Below are 21,296 nucleotides of genomic sequence, written 5' to 3' on the forward strand. Positions count from 1 at the left end.
TTGCATGGGAACCAATTCAAACATATAGCGACGAAGAAATAGACGAATTATTGAAAGAAAATCACGATTTAGTAGGACACCCCGGTATACAAAAGACATACGACCGCATTCGTGAACGGCACAGAGTACCAGATTTGATGAAACGTATACAACAACACATAGAATCATGCGACACCTGCCAAACATCTAAAACTACACGTATCAGACCGCGCGAAGAACCTTGTATCACCGACACACCCCTCGAACCAAACGATAAAATTGCTATGGACTTATTAGGCCCACTGAAAAAGACGAAAAAAGGCAATCAGTACATTCTATCCATACATGGCGAATTAACAAAATACTTAATACTCGTACCACTAAAAACTCAGCAAACGGAAACAATTTGGAACGCACTCTTGAATCATTACATTTACATCTTTTCCGCTCCAAAAAAGATATTAACTGACCGCGGACAGAATTTTATATCTAGTTTAATGCAACAGTACGAAGACGCGTTCAAAATCAAACATATCAAAACGACATCCTTCCACCCACAAAGTAACGGATCGTTAGAACGGACACACGCAGTAATAACAGACATGTAAAAATCGATACAGCGAAATTCGGATGAAGAATGGGACGATCAACTTAACTTTGTATGCCTTGCATATAACACAATGATACACGACTCTACTGGTTACACGCCATTCGAACTCACATTCGGACACCAAGCCAATCTTCCCTCCACAATATCCAAGAATCCCCAACGCACATACGCAGACGAAGTCACGTTCCGCAAAAAGGAATGGGACTCTAGACTCCGACACGCTCGCGAAACATTGATCAAAAGTAAACAGCGATATCAGCGCGATCAAAAACGTAAAATTATAAAACCTCAATCAGTTTTCAAAGAAGGAGACTCTGTTTTAATACATAACGATCATAAAAGGCATAAACTTGATGTGGAATGGTTAGGACCGTACACGATTGATAAAGTATGTACTCCATACTATCTGATTCAAGACAAAAAGATACACGGTAATCGTTTAAAATCTTACTTTCCAGGTCGACGCTCCTCTTTGCCGGAATAGTATCCGCGCAAATAAATATTACACCATTAGAAGGAAACTCTGTATTCGTAGAAAACATAGGAAAAGGATATTTATACAGCGACACTGCCAATGTAATAGTAGGATTAGACGCTAGCGACATATACGAACAGATAAGCGCAATAGAATCATATAAATTAACAATAGACTCACGTGCAATCAGCAAACAATACGTCGAAGAGTTGGGCGGATTACAAAATCGCATCAATAACCTAAAACAACTCGCAAAACACTTGAAAGCGTTAACACATACCCGGAGCACACGAGGTTTGCTTAACATCATAGGTTCCGTATCGAAAAGTCTGTTCGGGACTCTCGACGATGATGATCTTACGCTCATAAACAAAAATATGGACAAACTATTCGTTGATAATAATAAAATCAAGACCATAATAGCTAATCAAACATCACTTATTAGAAAAATTGTAAACTCAGAAAACCTAAACCACTTAGAGAGATCATATAGTGATATATTAAAATTACAACAGCAGGCAAATATGGATAGATCTATGCTTAAGATGATCATGAAAGTCGACACCGCGATGCAAACTTTACACTTCCAATTAGATGAAATACTTAACGTCATGATATTAGGCAAACAAGGAATAATTAGTCCACAAATACTTGACCCCAATGAATTCATAGAAAATTACGCCAAGATAATAGGTAGCCAGATGTACAACACCGCGATTTCTGCCAAAACCGAACATTTTCAATTCATACTCGACATCAATGATCTTAAAATCTTCACAATAGATGACAAAATATTTTTCAAGATCATAGTACCTTTAGTCTCTAACACAGAATGGAACATATTACAAGTATATCCTATCCCGAGTAAAAGAAATGGAGTATTTTTGGCTCCAGTAGTCGAACATCAGATATATTTAACTTCAGGTCTTTCATTTATAAACGCTGATATCGAGTATTTCAACAAACTTTGTAAGAATCGAGCCGGAACCACTATATGCAAACAAACACTACCAATCCATGACAGAAATTCAAGAACCGATTGTCGCAGCGAAATAATAAATTTCAAACCACACATTGAACATTGTCAAATAACTGTACTTAAGATTGAAGACATTAGCTTTATACCGCTCAAAACTAGCAACTGTTACATTGCGATACCAGCAAATCCGATAGAAATAGACACAATTTGTCAAACGAAACATACCTTACAAAAACTTGACAAGCCTTCCATCATAAGAGCTAACACTTCTTGCGATATATTGTACAAAGACGAACACATGCGTATAGGCGAAACAAAAAACGAAGTCATATACGAAATCAAAACAAAAACCCTAGCGCTTAAAACAAACGATAGTTTCACTCATCTATTAGATAAACTCGAGCGAGCACCGAAAATAATAGATAATTTACAAGGCTATAAAACAACGATCGATAAAATAGGCGACGAGATAGAAACTCTTAATTTCGAACACAGAATTAAAAATATACAGTATTGGGGACTAACCACGCTCCAGATATTAGGGTACATAGCATTAGGCATACTAGGTATATATGGATTAAACAAAATATGGGTATTCAAATGCATCAGGAAATGTATACCGAACAAATTATGTATCAATTTATTTTGCTGCCGAAACGAAACCGTAATCAACAGCCACAATGCGACAGCCCCACCAGTACCACTCACCCTGGGCTCAACACCCAACATCTATATTCCAACCAACACATATCACTCAGATGAAGAGGAGGAATCAGCTGTAATTTTCAAGCCACGTCAAGTCCGATTCCACAAAAATCTTCTGAAGAAAACTTGAGGGATCAAGTTCAATCTAAGAAGGGGGGAATGTCACAGACGAAATTCGAGCAACTGTATATAACAAACCGAAATTCCGAACGCCTTATCGCGTGTGACCGTCCGGTCACCACCCGTTCTCAGCCGCCTGAATGGCATTCGATCACTCCAGCCGTTCTCCGAAATTTACACTAAGTATAAACAAAACCTTCTCCCACTCCAACGAATGGAAGAATATAAATGCTCCCTTCAAAATCATCCAGTCAGTCTAATAAAAAAACTCTTAACTAATCCAAGTATCGAAAGTGTATCATCGCGAACCGGAAAAAATTGTATAAATTGAGTAAAAAAATAAAAAGAACTTAATCTCCTTTTCGGAAATTAACAAGTTCCTTATTTTTACCTTAATTTTACACGACAAGAGCGTCGCTTCGCGGTGAACCTTTAAGGAGTAGCATGCTACGGAGATCGAGTATAAAATCGAGGAAAAGCGAAAACTCGATCACAGAGGTCGAAAGGCTGTAGCGAAACGTTCACCACGAAGTACAATATTTATCGCGTTGATCTCGAGCAAAGAATCTTTAGTCTTCCAAAAACGTGCAATACATGTATTAGAGTAAGACAAGTTACTGAATCCAGGAATCTTAAATTCCACCGTCATTAATATTCATTATCACAAAACAGCGGATTTTTATGCAATTATGGGTGATTCGAAGATACGAAAATTTATAGAATGCGTATGACGCAAAATTTTGTAAAATATCCAAAAGTACAGCACTATCGATGATATTTAATGGATAGAAACATACTTTTGCCCAAGTCCTTTCGATTGTATCAAATCTTTCAATTGTATTATTGTATCCACGAAAATATGCATTTGCATAAAGATCCGCAATGCAATTATCATCGCAATTTTTCATCAACAATGATTGATTAAAAATTCAATCATTAGGCGAGCGAATAAAAATTAGAGTAAGAACGTAGGTTAAAATAATTGTCGTAAATTGTCGTGGGTAGTTAATGTTAAAAATTAGTACTTTCCTTTGTTATAAAAGTTCCTGAAATTGTTCGTACAAAAGCTCCATCTTATAGAATATAGTGCAATAATCGTTATACTAGTAAAATAATAACATCATAAATATACAAAATATATTAACGAGATGAAAATAATATGGACAACGTGGTGTATGGCCACGAGTTTTGTACATATGTACGTGTAAGTATTTGTAGATCGATTAGCAATCGCAGAGACCTCGTGCGCATGTCACGCGACGAGATAGCGCGATTATTTTTATTATGATGTAAATCGTTCTTAGATGTTTTGTAATAAAACTTGCCAGTAAAACCTTCCCTGGATTCTGCTAATAGTTCTTCACCACTTGTTCCTTAGTCGATTGAATTAACGATATAAATAAGTATGAGATTATCTTAGGAAATCTCATTAATATTTTTGTCGACATCTGCGACGTAAAAGCGGGGTAATAATATTTTGAAGTTTTGACGACGCGTTGCTTACTATAGATATTGTCTGTACAGGATTCATCAATTTTTAGAGAGCCTAGTCTCGCCGAGATGGAGATAATCCTCTTTAAAGCTGAACGTTTTAACACGTAATCCCACTAGCAAGCCATTGCAAAAATGATATTTCGATTAATGATGGAAAATCGCTTTTGAAGACAGAAAAATCTTCTTCGAAGGAAAAATTTGACCTAAATCTTTCGAATAAAATTAACGTAAAATCTGTGTTACGCCACGAGGCTTACCACAGGCTGTATTTTCTAACCGTCGCTCGCGGCCCTACAGTGTCGCAGGCAGACCGCCCTATCTGCCCGTCGGATCATATACAATGTATCGACGAGAGCATAGTTGTTGCCAAGCAGCGAGCTCTAGAAACGTCGATTTTTGACCGTTACGTTTTTCACACAAGAAGAGGCATACGTGATCATAGGCGCGAGCGGTGGCGTGACCCGAGCATAGTGGGGGTCATCTTCCAAATGAGACAAAGGAATAATCGAAGGGGATCAGTTCCTTCTGACGAGTCAAACGTGACACTTCGACAAATCTGACGAGCAAACGAATTTATCTAGAGATATCGTAAAGTCGAGTCAAATTTCTGTAACATATTCATGATATTATTGTAAAATATATCATTCTATGTTAACCTGTTAATACAGTGTTACATTCATTAAACCACCTCTGTTGTCTTAACCGAAACAGGGGAACGACTATTTCGCGGCGTCGATTAACATAGTCGTCGCGAGAATTTACGCCTCTCGCTGACGCGTCCTCGCGACCGCATCTCTCCGCGAACGGTCGTACCAACTGTAACAAAGCATTTATTGACAAATTTAATATCTTTCTCCATAATCTCCATAAATCTGCAATACCCTTCCTTTGTATTTGTGTGCGTTATTGAATTGAATAAGACACCGATATAACAAGTTATAAATTACAGTTTATTCCAACAACGTCTCTCCGCGAACGGTCGTAACAATCTGTATATAAAATCGATAATTTCAGCATTCAACATGCTGTATATTATAATGCCAAGTTCACGTTATGTTCATAATGAGTACAGAGATAATCTTCCAAGAAATTTCTCCCTAGAAGTGCTTGAAATCTCTTCTTGGAGAATCTTAGAAATGCGCGAAGAATATTCCAATATCAGAGTGTTTCGAGAAATATCGTCGAGCTACAAATACCTGGAATTCGAATCGCAGCGAGTATTCGACGTATGCGTGGGAGTCGTTCGTGCTCTTACAGTGGAGAAACATGTTTTTGTTTTTACGGAGGTACAATTCAAGACTAATTGTAGATGTAACGCGATTTAAAGCTATAATAAGCGTGGAAAAACCATTCGCGATCGGCCAATTACTTTTTCCACTGTCAATTTATTAATTACGATTGCTACTGAAAGTTTTCCTACGCGTAACTGCTAAACGAGAATTTTCCCATAGATCCCAGAAATTTCGTACACTTACTTTGCCATACCAGCTACCACAAGCAACCAAGAAAATATCGATGTCTTAATTTTCGCAACTTTCAGACATTCTTGAAATTTAGATAAATACAAATACAAATGCAAAACAATGCCGTTATAGATAAATACAAAAATTTCGAAGTTTTCCGCTTCTCAGAGAAATTTTGCTTGCATGTGTACGCAGTGCTCAGAAACTCGGCAGATTTAAGCCTAAAAGGATTAAAATTCGGTGAAAGGATTACGAGATAATAAACTTCAAAGTCGATTACCACGGAAATTTACATCGTGTGAAAGATTAAAAGGAATATTCTGACGAGCAGCTCTTAATAGTTTCAGCGTCTAATCCTCTAAAAACGTGGCATTAATTGTTCGTGCCAAAGAGGCAGCTACGAATTGCAAAATATCGCGAGAATTCGATCTCGACGGGCGTAGAAAAGGCAGGGGCGGGAGAACAAAAGAGGATAACGTCTCAGATTTAAAAATGCGCTTGTCACATGATCTTTAAAACTTGTTTTTTTCGGTATCTAAAGCACACTTACAAACACGATTTTTTTTTTTTTAATTCGGTGAGCCGCGGAGAGCTGAATACGACTTTCGTATGGAAAGTCACGAAGGTACGATACGTTATATTTTTGCGAACTACTTACTTCATCTAGTCGGTTTTTTTCTTCTTTTTTCTTGAAGGAACGCATGGTTCTATATCGCTCTCTTTCTCTTCTTCTTCTTCAATGTAATTTTCACGTAGGAGACTTATCCGCCTCAAGTACGTATTATAATCTTTTATTGTAGACCATCGACGAAATGATTCTTCTCGATACCGTTTAGTAGCATCGTTAACGAAAATTCTTCTCTCTTCTCATTTTAATTCCCTTAACAGTCAATGGAATCCGATGCTATGCGCACAGCTACGTACGTGCAGTGCTATATCATCTCTACTCCATAAATATCGTTCACTGCCCCAATGTTAAGGTTCAACATACGAGAGTTCGCGACCTTTATCGTAGTTTCTGTCGCTAATTAATATTAACGTGATGCAATCTGAAGCGACGAGTAATGAATATGCCCCTCTAGCGTGACGAGTTATCAATCATACATGTTACGAGACGATTGTACCATTATTCGGTGCCAACTAGTAAGGTTGCGGAGAAGCATGTTGTCGACGACAGACGAGATTAATCTTACTGATTGCAGTCTTGACACAGACACGCACATATGTAAATGGGACACTTGTAAAGTTTCTATCACGATCGTTGTATTCTTTTTTTGCTTACGTAAAATGTGAAAGGCATTGTGACTCGTTTGCGATCATTGATAGTTTGTTTGGTGAGTGTGCTGTTATGAGTGGGATTAGTAGATGAAAAGATGATTTAACGTGGCGATTTTTATGATTGTAAATATTGACATCTTTTGACGCCGATTTGTATGTTTTTTTAATATTAATATAGAGTGGAATAGATACACCATTGGGGATTAAATGTTTTTAATCTTTCGTTTCTAAGCTTTAATTAATTACGTTTCAGAGTTACTCGAATGAACTATATCTTAAAGAATAAAATTCGAGTTTGATTATGCGTTCGTAAAAATTGGATTAAATTTGAGTTATTGCCACTTGAAGACACTTCGTTACAATAATCATTGTAAATAAAATTAAGAAGTTAAGTAAAACTAGGAACATTATATTTGTCTACGATTTTTTACATTTCTGCGAGACGCACGTGTTTCATTGCTAACGAAATAATTAAGTTTATTATAAAATATGAAGGTAAATACGCTTCGTATTAGCAAGTTAATTTTCGAAAGCTAAATGTAGATATTATTATTTGAATGTCATAAATACCCGATACAACAAGTACATACATGAAGTGACACACACTTGTGTATTCATGAGTTTTTAATTGCCTTCTACGAGTTTACGAATTATAAAATTTTATAATTACAAATTACACACTCGAATGATAGATTATTTAAATATTTAAATACGTGTAATAAAATTTCGATTTATTCGATAAATATTATGTTCAGATAAACTCTCCGTTTTGTCTACTTTTCATATCTTTTGGAATCTTGTTAAAAAATAATGAAAAATGGGGTTCGTTATAAATTCATGATTTAGTTAACGATGTTCAAGGACGTTTAATCTGAAGGATCAGAAGGAAAATCACGATCGTTACGAGACAACGTGAGAAAATTTAATGCCGCAGATTGTCTGAAATCAGCCATAATCGCATTGTTACTTACTGAGCGATTCTTAGATCCTTTAGTTCTGTTTGTTTTGCCGACGAAACACGTATAACATAATCTGTTACCGATACTAGGTGATAAATGAACAATAAGGAAGTGAAACTGGTAAATTCCATGAAGGAATACATTATCAGTTTGGAAAAGATAGATGATCAAGATAGATCACGATCATTATGTATTAGTATGGCAAAATGAAGACTGAAATATTTGTACAATATTACAGTAAATAATTAATAACAGATTTCGTGTTAATAAAATGATAAAAAATATTAAATTTAGGTTTAATATTTTAAGCATTTAAAAAAGATGGAACAGAAAACTGTGATAGGCTTTGATCTTTGAGTATTAGATGGTACGATAAGTATCGTTTTCGAAAAAAGAGTATTAATAAATGTAAAGCATTTTAAAAATGAAAATTTTCCATTAGCAAATTTCTCGTCTCTTCTAGTCAGAAATTAAAATTGAATGAACTGTTTTTGGGTAATATTATGGAATTCTCTTTAGTTACGTGTTTATAATACATAACAGAAATGTATCTATTATTCAAGATCCATCGTTCTACTGTTATGGAAACCAGAAGCGAACACAGATTTCCCTCAGTCCGACCTCTACACAGTCAGTGGAAGCATTTTCATACAACAAAGTAAAGATAAAAAATTTTCCTTCGACGACGCAATGCGATTCCAGTCACGTTGCTTAATGATCTATCAAGGTAGACAGGATTCTTGAGGAACCAATGTAATTACGTGACTACGATCATAATTTTTCTAGGTCTAGGTTTTTTATGGGTCTCTGTACCCATAAACAATATTGTGATCCCGTTTGTTATTTAATATAATTACTTATATCTAGTTATATTTAGTTATTAAATATTAGCATGATTTACTATATGTAATTCAGTAAATCGGTACAAGATCTAAAGAAAATATTTCTTACGTATGATTTTGACGAACTTTGTGTAAAAATCTATAAAACTAGAAGTTGCTTAGTTTATATACAGATAAAGAAAAGCATCGTTTATATCGTCGAGATATCACATTTATATCATTTTAAAAATAAAAATTCTTCATCAAAGCGAAGAACATTTTCATAAAAAATTACGAACAGAATATCTCGATTCTGCAATCTACTGTAAACAAGATAAGTATCGATAATGAATAAATCTTGACATTGAATTTTATTCAAAAAGTTACAGTGATATCAAATAATCCGTAATGACATTTATTACTCCAATCATATCAGTCAACTACTACCTACCGCGTAATACGCGATCGATTTTCAAACGCACCACCCTCCCTCCCCCCACCAAATAGAGTTTCCAGTGTAATTCTGTTATTCTTGAATCTTCGGTTTGTTTTTCATTTTTTAGCTCACTTTAAAATTTCTTCTGGCTTCAATTGTGCTACGATTTAAAGTTTTCCGTGTATACGTTTAGGACGTTACTGCGTGCGGAAATAGTACAGAAGGCCTCTAATTATACCGTCTACAATATTATTTATAGACTTTGAACCATATAGTACGTAAGTATGTAATTGTATATCTGTCGTGGTTCATTTTATCCTTCTCTGTTGCGTGAACCAGCGGTTAGGAGCGACACTAAATCAAGTGGGAATGAAACTCGTTGAAACAACGCTAGTGTCACGGTGGTCGTGAGAACGCAACGAAAGGATGGTTATGTCTCACATACCTTGGCCAGCAAAATGATGGCTAAGCAGTAATAGAAACCCTATGTGACCGGCATCCAGCGATAGCCCCTCCACAGGAGCCGGGTCCTTGATATAAAAAAGTACCTCTCGAGTCGTTGCAAAAACATTCTTTTCTGTGCTGTTTGACCATTCTGTATCGTTACTCTGTCAGTGTTCAATAAATTTTCTAATAACAATCAAAATTTAAGTACGAATTTCTCACCTTGCGTGCGGAACGTGAAATTACCCCGAATCGACGTGACACTAGACATGGTAACGGATCCATGACTGTGCTTCTGTTATTATCAACGCCAGTAACGGTTAAACCTATTGCATGTGTGTAAGTTGGAAGTTACGTACATAACTTATGCACACCCGTTGTGTGTTTCGCGATCCCATATTTCTTTTAATTTGAATTTTATGAAACTTTTTGTTCGATAATTGATGTGCCATATTACATCCGTCACATTCAATGTTATATGGTGTAATTTCTTCAGTTGTGGTGTTATGCAAGTTACGAGGTCATTCCTGTGTTTGGACATGTGTTTGGAATGTAGTGTGTATCTTTCTCTTCGTATGTACATAGTGAGTAGAGACTGTCTGTCTTTCGCTAGAAGAATATTCTGCATATAGTTATTTACTGTTCTTGATATTTGATTTTGGAAATTTAATTTTCGCTTTGCTTGTATCTTCGAGCGTAAGGTGAAATTTGTACAGACATATCTAGTAATTTGTTAATCGTACTGTTCGAAATTATTGTGTGTGTGAATATTTCGGTGAATATGAACTACGAAAACCTGTCCTTGATTTTTTATGGTAACAAAGCAGTCTTTTCAGAAGAAACAATATTCATAAATCAGTCCCTTCGCAAAAAGCTAATTCTACGAATCTTGTTAGAAGAAACCGGTTGACGAAACTACGTGTCCCTTCAGGAGAGGTCTAATTTATAGAGGTAGCTTGCAAGAAAAAACCAATCTCACAAAAAGCTTGAGCATTCTTAATTAATCCTCTTTAGAATTCAATTACATTTATGCCTTTTGTAAATATTAATTCTAAAATAACGATGCTAACATTTCTAACCTACAGAGTATCAACAAATAACATAACGCAATTCCCCATTTCAATTAAATATGAAAAATATACTAGAGTCGATCCAAGATCAAACCCGGTAAAACAAACGACAAATTTACCTGAAAAATCCACTGAATTCGTTTCAATACATCCGTTATTTAAATTGCAAAAATCAGTTGTGTTTCAACGTCAATTTTTAACACCGTCCATATATCGCAATTTTAGTACGCGACAAGACGACAATACAATTCATTTCAACACCACTGAAAAGTATAGCTGGCTTCGGACAATCGGTTTCCGGCGTGGCGCTACTATGCTTTGGAGAAACAAGGAAATACATATGTATGCACCTTGCTTTTTGTGAGACAGAAGAACTCTGTGTCTCTGTTCTACCAACGTCGCTGTTGCGACGATTTGCCGCAAACCTAAATGGAGTTCGATCAATGGCAACGCGAGCACGTGGTCCTCGATGTTCGCGATCGGAAAATCGTGTTTTCCAAACTATTTCTAGTTTCGCCGGTTCCACTGTCAATCAACGTTTCTTCCTTTGGTTCCGTTTCTCTTCGATTCTCTCCTTTTTTATTGGCAAACACGTGTCACCGAGTATCGTGTTCGTCTTCGCTAAGCAAGCTTCTATATCAGCGATACGCGAGCCGATTTCCCCTTCATATTTGTACAAGACTTCGTGAACATCGGACGTTTTTCTCCTCTCTTTTCGAATAAGAAAATCTTATCGTTGTTTAACTAACAATTGCATTTCTTTAAATGGAAATGTGGTCGTGTCTCGTTTATAATTTCAATTAGCCAGGGAATTTAGGTTTATTGCCGTGGAAGCTTGATCGGTCGTTTACGTAAGGATCTGCGACTCTGCTTCATCTTCGAGGAAAATTTCATCGAATACAATCGTTTCACTCAATGATTGGATCAGTCGAAAGGGAGATTCCGTGACTGCCTGTATAAATATTGATCATAGTGTCTCTTGAAGGGAAGCTGTACCAATCTTGTTGATTTAACTACTGATCCTACTTTATCCTCGAGAAAAATTACTTACTTTGATTGTTTGACCATTAATTTTAGCGTTTCTTCGAGGGAAACAGTGTTGATCGCTCGAGTCTGCTTCTTTCTCAAGATAAATTGTATTTACTATTTACTCGATCAGCTATTTTATTTTCTTTTCCCGGAGAAACCTTGTTTCTCGCCTGTTTGACCATCCGCGCTATTTCTTCTTTGAGATAAACTGCAGCGATTATTCGTGTAATCAACAAATCTACTTTTTCTTTCTTTACGAAGGAAATCGTGTGTTTAACGAAATCTCGCTTGTTTAGTCATTGATTCCGCTAACTTTTCCAAATAAATCGTCAATCATTCGCTCGATTGCCAATTCTAATTTTGCTTCGAAGCAAACTGCGTTGATTATTCGTATAACCTTTTTAATAGAAACTGTTTTTCGCCTATTTTATCGCCAATTTCCTTTTCAAAATAACATGTATTAATTATTCGTTTAATCGCAGATTTTATTTTATTTTATTTCTATTTCTATTTCGTTTTATCATCGATTTTCCGCCGTCTTCAAAGAAACCCACGTGAATTACTTTAATTGCTTTTTCAAACTAATTTTATTTCTTTACTTTTAAATTAAGAAGCAGCAACGAAAATGCTACAATAACGGAAAAATTCTTCGGTTATCTCCACAAAGAACACGAAGGTATCGAACTTAGTGTATTGAGACATTTTGTTCGTTGGAAGTTAGTCGACGACATTTGGAACGGAAAGATACATTTGACATGATTTAGTGTGACGTTGAGAGAGAAAAATGGTTTGATCGAGGGTGCCTTTAATTACTAATTTCATAACTTGCTGTTAATCGATCTGACAGTGATATTAGTGGATGTGGTTGGTAGTGCCTGATTAATCGTGATCGATATTTTGAACAAAGAGCAACGAGAAACGATCAGTTTGGAGTTTCACTTTGACGTCGTGAGACTATCGTTAATTAGACATAGAAGAATCGTTTGGTGACAGATAAGGGTTTCAACTTCTGTATTCATTTTCTTCTATAGACTGAATTTAATTTTTCGCTTTGATAATCGTTTATAAAAGAGAAGCGATAATTATTAGTTCTACCTAAGAATGTTACTAATAAATTAGGAAAAAGAAATTTTGATTGGATTCTTGATAATGAGTGAAAATTAATTTAAAAGATTGTATTTGGAATTTTGAGAATCGATCGAGTCCTCAGTTTCAGTGCAATGTAACGTTATCAGTCGCGTGAGTTTGGCTCATATGTGATTTATGTGCAAGCTAAATGTTTCCAACAAATTGTAGCATATTGATTTCTCAAAGTCCTGTATCAAATGTCTTGTAATTATAAGCAATTGTTTCGTTTGGACGATCAAGGATAATATACTCTATTTTTGATTTTAAAAATGCCGCCATTTGTGTAGACGTACACACGCAAGTATTTATTATGTAGACACGATGGCTCGTAGACACGAACGTTTCTCGTTGTCGTATTTTCCAAACAGGTCAGTTATTTCGAGCACTCGACCACTTTCTCGTTCCTGACAATGACATTAGTCATTCTAATCGATGTCTCGAAATCGATGGTTCTTCTGTCAGCTATTTCGTTTCCGTGTTTATTCCATATGATAATATTGTTTCACGTATTCGCTTAAATTTAATTGGCAAATGATTAATTTCCCTGAATCCATTTTCAAGTAAACATATCAGTTTAACCTTTTGCTCTATCTGATACGAAAATGAACAATTTGATATAAAAATTTTGCGAAAGATCGATATATTATTTTACTTTTAACTTGGAAATCGTTCTTTTAATTTTTCAATATCTAATTAACCACCTCAGTCCCTAAGACCGTCTGTTTTAACGAATGGTAAATAATCAAATAATTGCGTTGATACATCAGAAGTACCATCTTCTTATATCCCTGATATTAGTGTTAAAACAGGTTTGAAAAACCTTCAATTATTTCATTTATTCTTAGCCTTCGATGGCTTAAAATTTTCTCGGTTATTTTCCAATAGAGTTCAATATATTGATCGAAAACTTAGTTTAGTTAAGCACTGTAACCGGAAGTCACCCTTAAGTCGCCGGGTAAGAGGATTACGAGTAATAAACAAACAATATTAATCAGAAAATTATTCCATTCAATTTTTCTCCTGCATTTAATTAAATATGACAGAGTCGACAAACTTTCCTTCGGTTCTTCTATCTCATTTGCAAATCTATAATATCGATATCCAAACGATAACTCGAACACCATTAACCAGCACTCGAGGCTATTTCTTTCGTCGAAACTTTTCTCAGACATGTAGATATCACGTTGACATCGCCGCGTATACCGAATCAGCCTTTTTTAAAGATGATCTCGCGAGCGTGGTTCGTATGCAATTCAATTTGAACGAGTCGCGTGTCACGATTCACTTGACTCCCGGCACAGTAATTGGCCGGCACTCGAGCAAACACTTACACTTAATTTAACGTTTAACCGAATCGAAAACAACGCGAACAGTTGCCGGACTTCGCTCGTTCTTTCAGTTCATTTCCGAACGTCTTTCGATCAGCATATCGGGTCTCCTCTTTCATCTCCGTTGCCTTTCAAAATCTAAAATCATAATTGAGACTTTGCTGCTCGAACTATGGAAGGGGAAAACGTGAATGACGGGTAAGATTGTTCCTGCGTTCTGTCAGAAAATAATTTCCTGTTTGTGGGAGAGGAAAGGATCATTGTAATTGGAATTACAGAATGTGAAACATCAAAGGAACTGCCGAATGACATTTATTTCAAAGACTAGAAGACTGAAAACTTTGTTATACGACTTTTATACTGCTACGCCTGGAAATCAAGGATGGATTCTGTTTCAGCGAAATGAAGGACGAGAAGAGTAACTCTATATTGCCCACTGAAGCGACTCGATTGAGACCAAGATTGGAAAGTTTCGATGATGTTCTGCCGTATGTCGGTGACTACGGGAGATATCAATGGCTGTTGTTATTGTCGTTACTACCTTATGGCGCGACGTACGCGTTTCTGTATTTCTCGCAATTTTTCATTACGATTATTCCCACGGAACACTGGTGCAGGTTGACAATGTGTTGTACATACCTGAGCTAAGCTCAAACCTACTCTCGGTGAAAAAACTAACGAGTGACGGCTATAAAGTAAGCTTCGAGAATGACGGTTGTCGTATTGTAAAAGATGGGGTAGTAGAAATATTCGCTAAAGCCTCAAGCAATTCATACCTACTGCCGACCATCGAAAGCGCATGTACAACGAAAGAAAAGCAACACAACGAAAGCTGTCAACATACCTGGCACAAGCGTTTCGGGCATAGAAATATAAACGCGATAAAGCAATTAGAAAACGGCCTTGCGACCGGGATAAAGATAAAGGACTGCGGAATAAGGGAAATTTGCGAGTGCTGTATAAAAGGGAAAATGACGAAAAAACCTTTCCCTAAAGAATCAACGACAAGGACGAGTAGCATTCTGGATCTCATACATACAGATGTTTGTGGCCCAATGCAGACTGCAACTCCAGGTAAGAAACGGTATGCTTTAACCATAATTGATGATTTCAGTAGATTCACAAAAATATATCTGATGGAAACAAAACATGAAACCACGAAATATATTAAAGAATTTGTGCAATCAATGAAAAATCAATTAAATAAGGTACCTAAAGCAATAAGATCAGATCGAGGAAGGGAATACGTCAACAACAACCTGAGGAATTACTTGCATAATGAAGGTATAAAGATTCAATATACAGCAGGATACTCACCGCAGCAAAATGGAGTCGCTGAAAGGAAGAATCGCTCTCTAATAGAAATGGCTAAATGTATGCTTATTGACGCCGACATGGACAAGAAGTACTGGGGTGAGGCAATACACACAGCCAACTACCTGCAAAATGTCCTACCCACAAAACACACAGGTAAGACGCCGTATGAATTATGGTATTCTAAACTACCTGACGTCAAAAATCTTCGTCCTTTTGGTACTATGGCATATGCACATATACCTCAAGAGTGTCGAAGAAAATTAGACGAGAAAGCAGAAAAATTAAGGTTTGCCGGATATCCGGAAGAATCAAAGGCATACAGACTACTCGATACAGCTACAGATAGAGTAAAGATAAGCCGTAATGTGATCTTTCTTGAAACTCATAAGGAACCCGGGACAGAAGAAATTATTTTTGAAGAACAGACCGTTACTGAAGGTACAGCAAATAAAACAGGAGATAACAATAAGGAAATTATTGAAGAAAAAGGACCCAAAGATGAATCCGAAGATATTCAAGGTTCAGAGCCAAGGCGATCAAAAAGACTAAATAAAGAAATTCCTCCTGATAGGTACCTAGAAGAGCCAAAGGATCGAAAGGGGGCACTATCAAGGCCAGATGCAGAACTGTGGATAAAGGCGATGGATGAGGAAATGGATTCACTGAAGAATAACAAGACTTGGGACCTCATGATTCCACCTAAAGAGCGAAAGGTTTAAGTGCAACTAAATTGAATTTTCTGTTACAGAAGTGCAATTTGCAGAATCAATGATCAAGCGACTAATATCGTTGAGGAAGGGTGTTGGAATACAACGATATCAGTCGCATGCGGATAGAGTGTTTGATCGTACAGATTCTTCCATTCGTTGCCAGCGCCATCCCCACCAGCGTGCGTTCGTGAGATGCACCACGGCAGTTAGCACGTGCATGCTTTTTCAAAAAGACGCCGGAAGAAGCGTGAGGATATGAATGGAACATTCTGGACGGGCACGTCGAGAAGCTACTAGAAGGTTCTGTGCCACATGTGACGCCACACAGACACCCACATAGGTCACACTCATTACTGCATAGAGAGTGGGGCTCTAAACCTTTTCAAGGGCCATGGGTCACTAAGCCAGTCTGTGAATAACTAGCCAACTGTCTACATTCCAGAAAGCACATTTATAACTCTCGAAATAATTGTTTAATAAATATCACATTGTATTATTTCAACATAAACATTGTGTCTTCCACAGAATATTAATCCTAATTCCAAGATTAAATTCTAACAGTACATATGCATATAAATTGTCTCCTATAGAAGGTGGTTAATTCTAGACATCGAAAGGAACGTCTTTAATGAAAACATGTATTGATTTGTTATACGATCAACATGATTATTGACCATTTCGATCTGCCGGAGCTGAAAATGTCTATCGCGTAACAGGGTAAATTCGAACATAAAGAAACTATGTAGGATCGTTCGTTACGTATAACTCAATAATTCAAATAAGACAAATTGCACATAAAGTGTCACTTACTTTTGTTTGTCTGTGAGGTTCCATCGTTCGAGTTCCGGAACGGTACACCAGTGTTCAGCTGGCAATAGCGTGATGAAGAACTGCGTGAAGTAGAGGAACGCGTAGACGAAGGTGAAGGAGCATGATGAAAAGGAACTATTGGTAGCGGCTGGCCTCGCCAACGTACGGTAGTATGTCGTCGAAGGTTTCGATCTTCGGACGTTCGCCCTCCTCGGCTTTTACGGACTCCGCCATCTGTCATTATCTCGATATCTGCGAATCAATGATCCTCGATCACCTACTTAACTCGAATTACACGTTACGAGGAAACTAAGTTCAAGGTGAATGGGGTATTATTAGGTCGTCGAATAAATTCGTGTTGCAATGCGTTCATACCTTTTTATGTGTTTTACGAATACAGATCGATAAACGATCAAGGTGATCGATCTTATGATATACAGTGGCTCACGGAAGTACTCGAACACTTTCATATCACGAAACGTTCTATAATTTCGTTAGCACTCTAACGAGATACGATTATCGAGATTATAACAGTAAAATTTGGAATCAATCTGAGATTGTATATTGAAGATATATATACATGAGACAATGTATATATATTTCGCAAATATATATGTTAAATGAAAAATTAATATGTATATAACACATGATGATGATTTTACTACGTACATCGTGGCTTATTATTCTTATTAATTTAGCGAATAATTGACTGCTCAAATACTCTGGTAATTTTTATATATAAAATAACAATAATATATGTTTCCAATAAATATATGAAATTTCTATATACACGTTTAGATCTGTTTCAAATTTTCTCAATGTAATTACGACGATCGTGTCTCACTTCAGTGTCAATGAAATCTCAAAGTGTCTCGTATAAAAATCACCAAAGGTTTGTTTAAGTGCCCGAGTACTTTCACGTGAGCGACTGTTGTTTTAGTAGCAAGTTCTCTTATGTCTATCTCTTCGTTACATTTAGCCGGATAATTTCTCATGTTTATCAACGTGTTATGATCTTTCTCTTATTAAGCGGAGAAATCTCTTCTTCGCTAAATTTTCTTAAACGGGTTCAAGGTGAGGTGAACCACATTGTTGAAATCAAGATGAAGAAGATGAAATCTAAAGTCGAGATGAAAGGAAGTAGATGTTTGTATTGTCTAGATATATTGCCATGCTACTTTTTGACACGATATAATCTTAGGTAAAGGCTAATTCAAGGTGATACAGAGTGTACTGGAAAAAGTGATTTGAATTTGCTAGAGAGGAAGAGAAAGGGAAAGATCCTTGAACATTTTTGCAAGGTTATTGCAAAATGGAGGATACTATCGAAGGCTTATTGCTGTCACTTGTACGTTCTAACTGGAGTGTCCTTTAAATAATTTGCTTCTTATTAGATCCTTTTTGCAAATAGGAAGATAATATTTTTGGGATGTGAGAATTGTTAAATAAAAATGTAATGTAATCAGATGTAAATTGTCATTGGAATAGAAGAGTTTGTTTAGAAGAAATGATCATGAAATACACAAAATGTATCATGCGTAATGTGTAAATAATAATTAATTCCAAAGACAATTAATGAAACTTTTAAATAATAGAGCACCATACCTCCGGTTCCTGCTTATTTTGACACTGTGCAGAATGTCACACGATTGTTGCCTTTTTTTTTTTTAAAGATTATTCAGTTAAGAAACAAGCACCAATAAAAAAGCAATTATAGTTAATTATTAAAAAATCCAAGTAGGTATTACATAAATAAAATTATCAAGGAAGATATTTATCGTAAAGATTGTGTGCTTATGAAAGAAGTAAACGAAATTATTGTAGCGCCATAGTAATTTGTATGAATCTTTGAATCTTGTTTAAATAAAATTTTCGATAAAAATTTGATTCTATCAGTGAACGATTACTACAGTTAATTACTGGATAATTAAAACAAGTAAGTAAAATTATTGTTACAATAATCCCGACAAATTCGTGATATTATTCAACTAGAATCGTTAAGAAAAAATTCGACACCGTTAGCGAACGCCATTTTACTTTTACTTCACGAAGGCCAACGTTATAAACGTTGAATCAAGAGCAATCATCTTCAATATAAAATATACGCGCGAAAGCTTTTGCTCCCTTTGATAATTGAATCCTTAATTTGCCGCCAATTAAACTCTTTCCCAACCACCTTCGTCTTCTAAGAAACCTTTTATACCCCAAAGAGAAATCCTCTTTTGCACAAACTCGCTTTTTTTCAACCATCGTACAACACGATATGATATTTACACCGTGCAATTTACACGATTCAGATCTCAATCTTGCAAATCATTTCGAAAATAGATTGATGATTAAATCGATTATAAAATCGTCCCTGCAAGTTTTAATTGATTAATTATTTCTTTATTTGATGAAATATTATTTATTATTTAAATATCGTTAATTTACTGGCGTTCAATGAAATTTCTCGTAGAATTAAGTTCGTTTAAAATATTATTAATTTAATGACATTTTTTGTAAGATAATTGCGGTTAGATTTGATCTTTCACGAAATCTACGAGATGATCGCGTTCGATTAATCACCGATGTAGCGCATATGTAAAACATTTAAAACAGTCCATACATAGATGTTTCATAAGTGTAGATGGTTATTTATTACGGTTCTGTGTAATTAATGTTCGTTGCGATTACCACGAACTTAGATAAAAAAAAGAGTATTAATGACGAGAGAACCGGAAGTGACCAGTCCGTGACATAACTGTTATTTTCTAGGGGCTTGGTAACATTTGCATAAATTATTTCGCGTATACTGTAACGCACTTTACGTTACAACGGTATGCCGATGGACACGAGAAAAGAATTTTTCTGCCACAAATTGAATGGCATTTTTGGCGATAATGATTGTGTGGAATGATGATTACTTTAATTGAGATTCTAATCGAGATTCAAGTGATATATGAAGTTTGTACTTTCCAATAGGATACATTGAGAAAAATGTCTTCGAAAGAGAATATGCTATTTTTGAATACACCATTTTTTAATAAGTCTAACAAATTCTGGATCTTTTAATTCACAAGGTTGCAAATCACCAAATTGTTCAGTCTGAATTTTCGAATCTTCTAATCTCACGATCTTCGAATTTTCTAATCTTCGAATCATTAAAAATCCTAATTTTCATAGAATTTTCAAGGAAGCTATAAAATAAAAATATAAAATATAAAATAAGAAAATTTGAAAAAGATACATAATGCGTTCGATCCAACACCATTTGCTCATAGTAAAAAAAAAAAAAAAGATAAAAGAAATTGTATGCAAAATAGGTAAACGTATTATAGTAAGTATTAGTCAATTATAGCAGATTGCTATCATTAATCAGTAATTATCCGAGTCGTAGCTGCATCTGTATATACATGAAGTATACAACACTAAAAATACATTTTCCTTAACAAAAATACTGAATAAACACATTCCTACGTAGCAACTATTCAGCTGTGATAAATTGTTCGCTTTGAACAACGATCGACTAAGTTAGCATTGATTTCCGGATTGTGCGTAAAGCGTGCAATAAAACGAACACGTGTTTATCCCTAACGTTAAGCCAGGACAACCTAAATTAATACGAATTTTCCCATCAGGTACCGTCCTTATTCTGACAAAAAAATGCAAGCGATATTTGTGCATGTAAATAATTTGTCTGTGTGTATATATAATAACTTATATGAAACAAGTATTGCGATATTTCTCGTACATTGCTAGATATAATGATTTTAAATAATTCTGGCTCAAAAATTCGATTAAGAGGTACATTGCAATTTCTAGAAAATTGTTACAACATTAAAAAAGCGAGATCCCTTAGAATATGGTATATCAAAAAAATCTTACAACCAATAATTTTACGATTAAAAAATGTAAGATACCTCCCCAAAGTAATCGATCCGTGAAATTAATGAGAAACGTATGCTCCAGCAAAAGCTACGCGTGAATATTAAACACAGCTTCAAAACCGACCTTTTCCGATTGAAAACGCATAGCAGAGTAGTAATAACTCGTCCACCGACGCACCAATGAAAATGGAGGCTCGTAACGATCGTCATAACTCGAGTGACTTAACGATCTCAGGACGATCGTTATCGACCGATCGCTTTCGTTCCGGCCT

General features: G+C 35.8%; 1 long non-coding RNA gene across 1 annotated transcript; it reads right to left on the minus strand.

The window, feature by feature from the left end:
* Positions 1–3,263: 3,263 nt before the first annotated feature.
* Positions 3,264–8,841, minus strand: LOC126870330 (uncharacterized). The gene is made up of 2 exons (XR_007691303.1): positions 6,484–8,841; positions 3,264–5,178 (listed from the first exon to the last, which is right to left on the minus strand). It is a non-coding gene; the product is annotated as an uncharacterized LOC126870330 (long non-coding RNA).
* Between the last annotated feature and the right edge of the window lie 12,455 nt (positions 8,842–21,296).

Source organism: Bombus huntii, chromosome 10, assembly GCF_024542735.1.
Source record: "Bombus huntii isolate Logan2020A chromosome 10, iyBomHunt1.1, whole genome shotgun sequence".
NCBI classification, from domain to species: domain Eukaryota; kingdom Metazoa; phylum Arthropoda; class Insecta; order Hymenoptera; family Apidae; genus Bombus; species Bombus huntii.